Below are 7,920 nucleotides of genomic sequence, written 5' to 3' on the forward strand. Positions count from 1 at the left end.
AGTTGGACTGGAAGAGGAGCAACCAGGACTAGAACCCAGGGTGCTGGCGCCACAGGCAGAGGATTAGCCAAGTGAGCCACGGTGCCAGCCCAGAGTATAGTTTTCCAATCCCAGTAATATACAAAGAAACTAATTTGGCAAAATTCACATACAGAAACTTCTATCTTCCTTTTGTCACCCTGGGAAACATATTATTTTTAATGACAGACCAGCAGTTAACTGTATAGTATTTTAGATGGTGTATGTACCTATGTATATACATGTATTTCTCTAAACTTATCTCCTGATGCCTAGCATTTCTTCTAATTTTCCAAGAAGTGAGGTTTCAAAGGCAAAACTGAGACAACTGTCAATAAGTAGATAATAATCACCTGCTAAGTATTAACTATGCTAATATCAAAAATAACAGATGAGGGGCCGGCACTGTGGTGCAGTAGGCTGAGCCTCTGCCTGCGGTACCAGCATCCCATGTGGGTGCCAGTCCTAGTCCCAGCTGCCCCTCTTCCAATCCAGCTCTCTGCTATGGCCTGGGAAAACAGTAGAAGATGGCCCAAGTGCTTGGGCCCCTAAACCCGCATGGGAGACCAGAAAGAAGCACCTGGTTCCTGGCTTCAGATTGGCTTAGCTCCAGCCATTGTGGCCATCTGGGGAGTGAACCAATGGAAGGAAGACCTTTCTCTCTGTCTCTCCCTCTCATTGTAACCCTACCTCACAAATAAATAAAATCTTTAAAAAATAATAGATGAGAGAGGCTGGCGCTGTGGTGCAGTAGGCTGAGTCTCTGCCTGTGGTGCCAGCATCCCACATGGGCGCCGGTTTGAGTCTCGGCTGCTCTACTTTCAATCCAGTTCTCTGCTATGGCCTGGGAAAGCAGTGGAAGATGACCCAAGTGCTTGGGCCCCTACATCCACATGAGAGACCTGGAAGAAGCTCCGGGCTCCTGGCTTCTGATTGGCCTAACTCCAACTGGCCATTGCAGCTATTTGGGGAGAAACTAGCAGATGGAAGACTTCTCTCTCTCTGTGTCTCTACTTCTCTCTGTAACCCTCTTTCAAATAAATAAAATAACCTTAAAAAAAAAATACCGCATTGGGGGCTGATGTTGTGCTACAGTAGATTAAGCCACTACTTGTGACACCAGCATCCCAATGCTCCATCCCATGTTGGTGTGCCATTTTGAGCCCCAGCTGCTTGGCTTCTGAACCAGCTCCCTTCTAATGCACCTAGTAAAGCAGTGGAAGATGATCCAAGTAGTTGAGCCCCGAAACCCACGTGGGAGATATAGATGGAGTTCCAAGCTCCTGGCCTGGCCCAGCTCCAGCCACTGGGGCCATTTGAAGAATGAACCAGTGAATGGAAGGTCTCTCTCTCTCTCTCTCTGTCCCTCCCTCCTTTCCCCTCTCTGTCAGTCTGCCTTTCAAATAAATAATAAACCTTTAAAAAAAAAAAAGATGCATTTGTGATGGCTACATTCCATGTTAGAGAGCCTGAGTTAAAGTCCTGGCTCCAATACAGATTCCAACTTCCTTTTATTCACACCCTGAGAAGCAGTAGGTAATCCCAAGTAGCTGGGTCTATGCCATCCATGTGGGAGACCTGGATTGAGTCTGCAGTGCAACCTGGTGTTAACATCGGGGGAATGAACCAGTGGGTGGGTTATTAATTAATTATTAATTTATTTCTCTCCCTCCCTTCAAACTTTACAAATTAACTTATCTGACACTTTCCACAGTTTTCACATTTATGCAGTTTTTTTTAGTAAACTGATCTATTAGAAAAAGTTGTTCCCAGAAATAATTATGGTACTATAATTACTTAATTAGAACTTTCTGAAGTAAGAAAGATGCCTCTCAGAAACTTGTCTCACCTATTGCATCCTCAATCTGCTTTAGCCTTCTAAAATTCAGACCCAAATTTCTTGTTTTCCACCTTGAATCTTAACTACTCAAAAATCTTCTAGAAGAAATAGGACCACTGCATGGGAAAATACAGCCGTAAGTACTTAAGCTCTTCTTTTAACCTATTTCTCTATATGGCTTTTGCAAGTGACTCATCAGGGATATATATACGTACTCTCCATCACACATACACTTATTGCTGCATTTTTAAACAATCTAAAACAATCTTCATCTAATATGTTACTACAAAAGATACTATTCAAATAAACTAATAGTCTTCATGGTATTATAACAAACTTTATTTGTATAGCATACTTATATTGTGCCTTTTCTATAAATGATAACAGCATTTGGTTCAAGGAATCTCTGAGCCCATCAAGCAGACATCATGAGTAAAGCTCAGCCGCACCCGAAGTTGAAGATCATTTATAGACACCAAGTTGTGACTGAAATGACTGTGGGCCGCCATCACGATGCAGCACGTTAAACTGCCCCTCGTGTCACTGCCATCCTGTCAGAGGGCCAGTTAAGACCCAGCTGTGTCATGACCAGTCCAGCTCCGTCCTAATGCTCTTGGGAAAGCATCAGAAGATGGCCAAAATGCTTGAGCCCCTGCAGCCACCTGGGAGACGTGGCTGGATCCCTGTCTCCTGACTTTGGCCTGGCCCAGCCCTAGCCATCGCAAACATCTAGAGAATGACCCAGCATATGGAAGATCTTTCTCTTTCTCCGTCAGTCTGTCTTTTAAATAAACAAATCTTAAAAAAAATAATTAAATGGTAGTAGACATGTCAAAGGAGTATTGTGGGAGATTTGATCCCTTTATGAAACTTGACTCAAGGATGAGGAAACTTTTCTCTGCCTAGGGTCATCTGGATATTTACAACATCATTTGTGGGCCATACAAAATTATCTATTTTAAAAATAGTTTGCTATAGATCTATCCAAGTTTCTCCTGCAGTTGCCTTGACAGTGCCAGACCAACTGAATCTGCCGACCTTATATGGCCCATGGGTTGAATGTTTTCCACATCTATTGAACAGATGAATGTGTGGATATGGCAAATAGTGGACAACAGAACAATACTGGAATGGTACTAATACAAGAAAATAGTATCATATTAGAAGCCCTGGAATAAGCATAATAATGGCTGTTCAGCAAAGAAATAATACTATGACATAAAAGTTGGGTCATGTATATTTAATATCAATCTTTTGGTTAAATAAGCTTTTTAATAGTCAAAAACTATTTAATGATTATAGGTACATTAAGCAAATATGACAATGCTAAGTATTCATTCAGAAAAAGGAGAAACATTCAAATAACTTAAGAGGTTTCCAAATTATTTAATATTTGTTTCCTTGATTAGACTAGTGCTAGAAAAGTAAGCAGCCATCTGCAACAGCCCGATCTAACCTCTTGAAATAAAATCTGAGTACTGTCAACAAGAATATTCTAGCTAACATCAATGATTCTGGGTAAATTCAGTCCAGTGTAATTCAACTAGATGCCCAATCAGTGTGTCTCAGATTCAATTTTAATTCTACTTAAAGAGGAAGAAATATAACAATAAGAGAATTTTAATGTATTGTTTGCATAATTGTTCTGTCATATACCCAATAAGCAGAAACCATATCTATAATCCTCCTTTGGAACCATAGGGTCAGGATATTTCTTTCTAGAAAGGATCTTCTTCCCTCTCTACTCAAATTTCACAAACTCATTTAGAAAACACTGAAAAAGCAAAGCCACTTAAGGAGAAATGGGGGAAAAGGAGACAGTCAAGAATTAATTATGGAAAAAGGAAATAATTATTAAGTTTTAACAATGTTAGTATTTCTCATAAAGATGTAAACCAAATTGGGTTTTACAAGAGAAGTATGCCAAAATGAACTACAAACACAGAGTATAGTCCGAGTCTATGACAATTTATTAAAAATTCTAAATTATAGGTAAACATATATCCTGAATAAGTTTTAGCCATAATCAGATTATATGGAATTCCCATATCAACAAATTTATATATAAAAACAAAGGAGTTTTTAGTTACGTAAGATGTTTGATAATCAGGAAAGTTTTCTGTTTAAAGGAATGACAAAAAGAATTTGTCTAAGAGAAGAAAATAAATAGTACACTTGTGTTATTAAACTGAGTGAAAGGTATATGGATATTGGCTACATTGTTATTCTTTATACATTATACATGCTTACAAATATTATTTCCTATGTAGTCAATAGCCATAAAACAACATATAAGTGTGAGAAAAATCTGAGCAAACATCTGTTTGTGGAAGAAACCAAATGTATATGTGCATCCAACCCATTTTTGCTAATAACATTTTAACATAAATAAAATAGAGACCATAGAAATGTGAGTTTGAAGAAAAATATCTGATAAAATCTCCTTAATTTTCCTAGGGAAAACTAGTAGTAAAGGTTTACCGGTACTTTTAAAGACAGATGTGTGTGTGTTTGTGTGTGTGTATACTATGCACACACAAATACTATATCAAAACAATTGGGCCGGCGCCGTGGCTCACTAGGCTAATCCTCCGCCTTGTGGCACCGGCACACCAGGTTCTAGTCCCGGTCGGGGCACTGGATTCTGTCCCGGTTGCCCCTTTTCCAGGCCAGCTCTCTGCTGTGGCCAGGGAGTGCAGTGGAGGATGGCCCAAGTCCTTGGGCCCTGCACCCCATGGGAGACCAGGATAAGTACCTGGCTCCTGCCATCGGATCAGCGCGGTGCGCCGGCCGAGGTGCGCCGGCCGCAGCGCGCCGGCCGTGGCAGCCATTGGAGGATGAACCAATGGCAAAAGGAAGACCTTTCTCTCTGTCTCTCTCACTGTCCACTCTGTCAAAAAAAAAAAAAAAATTGAACATGACTTACTGTGGGGAGCAACTGGGAGCAACTCGGACTAGACTAAGTTACTGGAATTAAGACTTATTCTATGCATCTGCTCTCCCACAATATGGCGCTGGGAGAGGAGGAAACAGCTTCTATACAGCTGCCTCCAGTTCAACCAATAAACTGTAGGACCTGCTCCTGATTGCAGGAGAGCAGCGTACTTGGCGTGTGGGTAGCAGAGTTGGGATTGGTGGAAGAGGACTATAAAGGAGGAGAGAGACAACATGCACCAGGAACATCTAAGGGGAACATCTAAGAGGAACACCTGAGCAGCCCCCGAGAGAGCCGGCCGGCGGTGTGCCGCTCCCCCGCGGAAGTGGGGAAAGTGGCAGGGGGAACCGCCCTTCCACGGAGGTGGAAGGGATGGTAGCCAACCCGGGAAGAACCAGCAGCAAACCCGGGAAGGGCCGAGCAGACGAAAGAACAACGCAGGGTCCTGTGTCGTTCCTCCACGAAGAGGGGGAGCGACAACTTACCACTAGTTTATCCAAAACCATCATATTTCCTTGATCACATAAAAAGTAGATTCTATTCAAACATGTAGTTCCAGAAATAAATTAAAAACCAATTTGCTAATTAGATGGGGGGAGGGAGTTGCATTGTGGCACAGCAGGTTAAGCAGTCGCCTGAGACACTGGCATCCCGTGTGAGTGCCAGTTCAAGTCCAGGCTGCTCTACTTCTGATCCAGTTCCCTACAATGCACCTGAGAAAGCAGCAGAATGTGGCCCAAGTACTTGGGCCCCTGCCACCCACATGGGAGACCTGGAAGAAGTTCCTGGCTCCTGGCTTTGTCATGGCTTGGCCTTGGCCTTTGCAGCCATTTGGGGAATGAACCAGCAGATGGAACATCTCTTTCTGTCCTCCCTGTCTAATTCTAATTCAAATTCTGCCTTTCAAAAAAAAAAATCTTGAAAAATAAAGAGAAATGTTCACTTTATAAATATATTTTTGTGTATATACAGGTTTAACATTTACATGAGTTGTACCAGGTTTACCCATATCAACTGTATTTGCTTTATGATGGGCATATGCATTTTAATTAGGCTTTGTCTATACTAATATGAAGGGTCTTCAGAAAGTTCACAGCAAATGTATATTAAGAAAAAATCATGCATGGACTTCATTTTTTTGCACCCAAATAAGCTTATTTTTTAATTTCATCTTTTCATGTACCTGTTTGAAGCACCCTTGATAGTATACTGGTGAAGAATCTGGAGCCCATGTTCCTAAACTGAAACTTAGGTCTTCCATTCCTTAGCTATATATACTTGCGGAAATTAATTAACCTTTGTGCACTTCAGTTTCTCATCTGTAGAACACAAATAAAAGCACATACCCCCTAGGGTACTGGACCTGATTAAAACACGTATAACAGTACTGGAGCAAAGTAGGTGCTATGTATGTATATGAGCTCTTAGAACTACTACTACTATTAGTCTTGTACCATCTTTCTGAACATATGGAAAATATTCTCAGCAATTTGAATTACTGACTATAAAATATGAAGCCTGATTAACGGTAAGTTTAAAACCCTGCAATTGTAAGGAAAATAGGTGATTAATAAATCGACATAACTATTCTACCCATAACAGTCTGAGAGGATTGGTTTCCAAAAGTGCAACTATCAATTTCTTCCCTTACACAAGGGGGCAGTGATAACAAGAAAAGAATGGGGTTCTGCAACACCTCTTCCTACAGACAGTAGGGGGTGGCAGTACATATGGCTTACAGTCAGAACAAAACAGAAAGACCCAAGAGAACTGCTCTTTATTCTCTCTGGCCCTTCCTCTCTTCTTTAGCCCCAACAGAGCCTCAAGGTGAGGGAGGCATGTATAGAGAAAAATAAAAACCCAAATTAATCACCAGGGAAAACCCAGTTTTGTCTTTGAAGCAAATGAACCTCAATGTCTGAATTTGGATCCAAAGGGAAGCCCATCAGTATGGATTTTCAGCTTATCTGGCAAATTACTATAATAAGAATAATCAGAAAAGAAATTCAAATTATCTGCAAGAACAACAATATAAAACATGAAAACCAGTAGTGTTGATGTTAATCATCATCAATTAAATATATACTAATGAACCCAACCAGATAATCTCTGCTTTTGTTTCACAACATATACACTCACTGTATATATACATATAAGTGATATTATAAATAGCTCATCGAGCTGTCTTTTCTTACTTCTTAAATTCCAGCTATGTTCTGACAATCCTCTTTAAACACAGATGTTGCTCTGAAATTGAAGTCACAATGTTGGTAGCATGTGGATAATGTCATATATATACACACATATACATATATGGATAAACAGAGAGGGAGGGGAGGGAGAGAAAGGGAGTATTGAACATTTTGTTTTTGTGCTCACATTTCCTAGGATGTTCTACCTGGGAAATGCTGCAAGAAGCGCTCCACTGACAGATTCCATGTTGTTGCTCTTTATGCCAATTTTCTGTATTCCTTTTTCTTTTTTTCTTATCTCACGGTCCCAACACCAACCACACACAAGAATATTTCACACTGCCATTCTGTAATTAACCACTGCACTAGCTTTTGGCTCCAACCTCGCAAAATGCCTGAAAATGTATCCCTTTTGTTCACCATATTGTTTTGTTTTCCTCATTCCAGATATTTTCACCTAATGCAAAAATCAAGAAAGGAGCACATATGAAAAATATTTCCATTTGCCTAATGATCTTGAACTCACAATTATGATCAAGATGTTTGGTATGGTTGTGGGGTTTTTTCCTTTAATTTTCCTGGAGAGGAGCAGAGAAGGACACCCACAACACCAAATCTTCTTCCTAATGTTAATTATCATTGTTTATGTCTTGTGAAAACCATTCTAAACATTCCACACCTGGAACAGAAGACAGGATACAACTGTATCAGAGCTCTACACGCTGACGGCCAAGCTTGGAATTATTTCAGCCCTATTTTTTCTTTCCCATCTCACAACCAGCCACAATTTGCTTTTTTTTCTTTCACGTGGATACTTTATCTCGGGGAGGGGGGGCAGCTAACCATAGCTGCTCTCGATTTCCCGTAGTAAAATATCTTAGCCATGAGCCTTATTAATCTTTTATTATACCACACCTCCCTTCCCAGAGGAATTA

The 7,920-nt window shown here is 40.6% G+C and overlaps 1 protein-coding gene across 22 annotated transcripts in view; it reads right to left on the reverse strand.

The window, feature by feature from the left end:
- TANC2 (tetratricopeptide repeat, ankyrin repeat and coiled-coil containing 2) overlaps positions 1-7,920 on the reverse strand; it is a 439,275-nt gene that overhangs the window by 430,387 nt on the left and 968 nt on the right. For 2 of the 22 annotated variants that reach the window (XM_089316840.1, XM_070060501.2), the window contains exon 2: positions 7,512-7,664. The exons of 19 other annotated variants lie outside the window; for them this stretch is intronic. The gene's annotated coding sequence lies outside the window, so the exon portion shown is untranslated. Of the gene's footprint in view, positions 1-7,511; positions 7,665-7,920 lie in introns of those variants that run through there. One more of the 22 variants, XM_089316837.1, reaches the window with a different exon arrangement.

The sequence above is a fragment of the Oryctolagus cuniculus genome, chromosome 17 (assembly GCF_051225735.1).
Source record: "Oryctolagus cuniculus isolate XC-2025 breed Fujian yellow rabbit chromosome 17, ASM5122573v1, whole genome shotgun sequence".
Classification (NCBI taxonomy): domain Eukaryota; kingdom Metazoa; phylum Chordata; class Mammalia; order Lagomorpha; family Leporidae; genus Oryctolagus; species Oryctolagus cuniculus.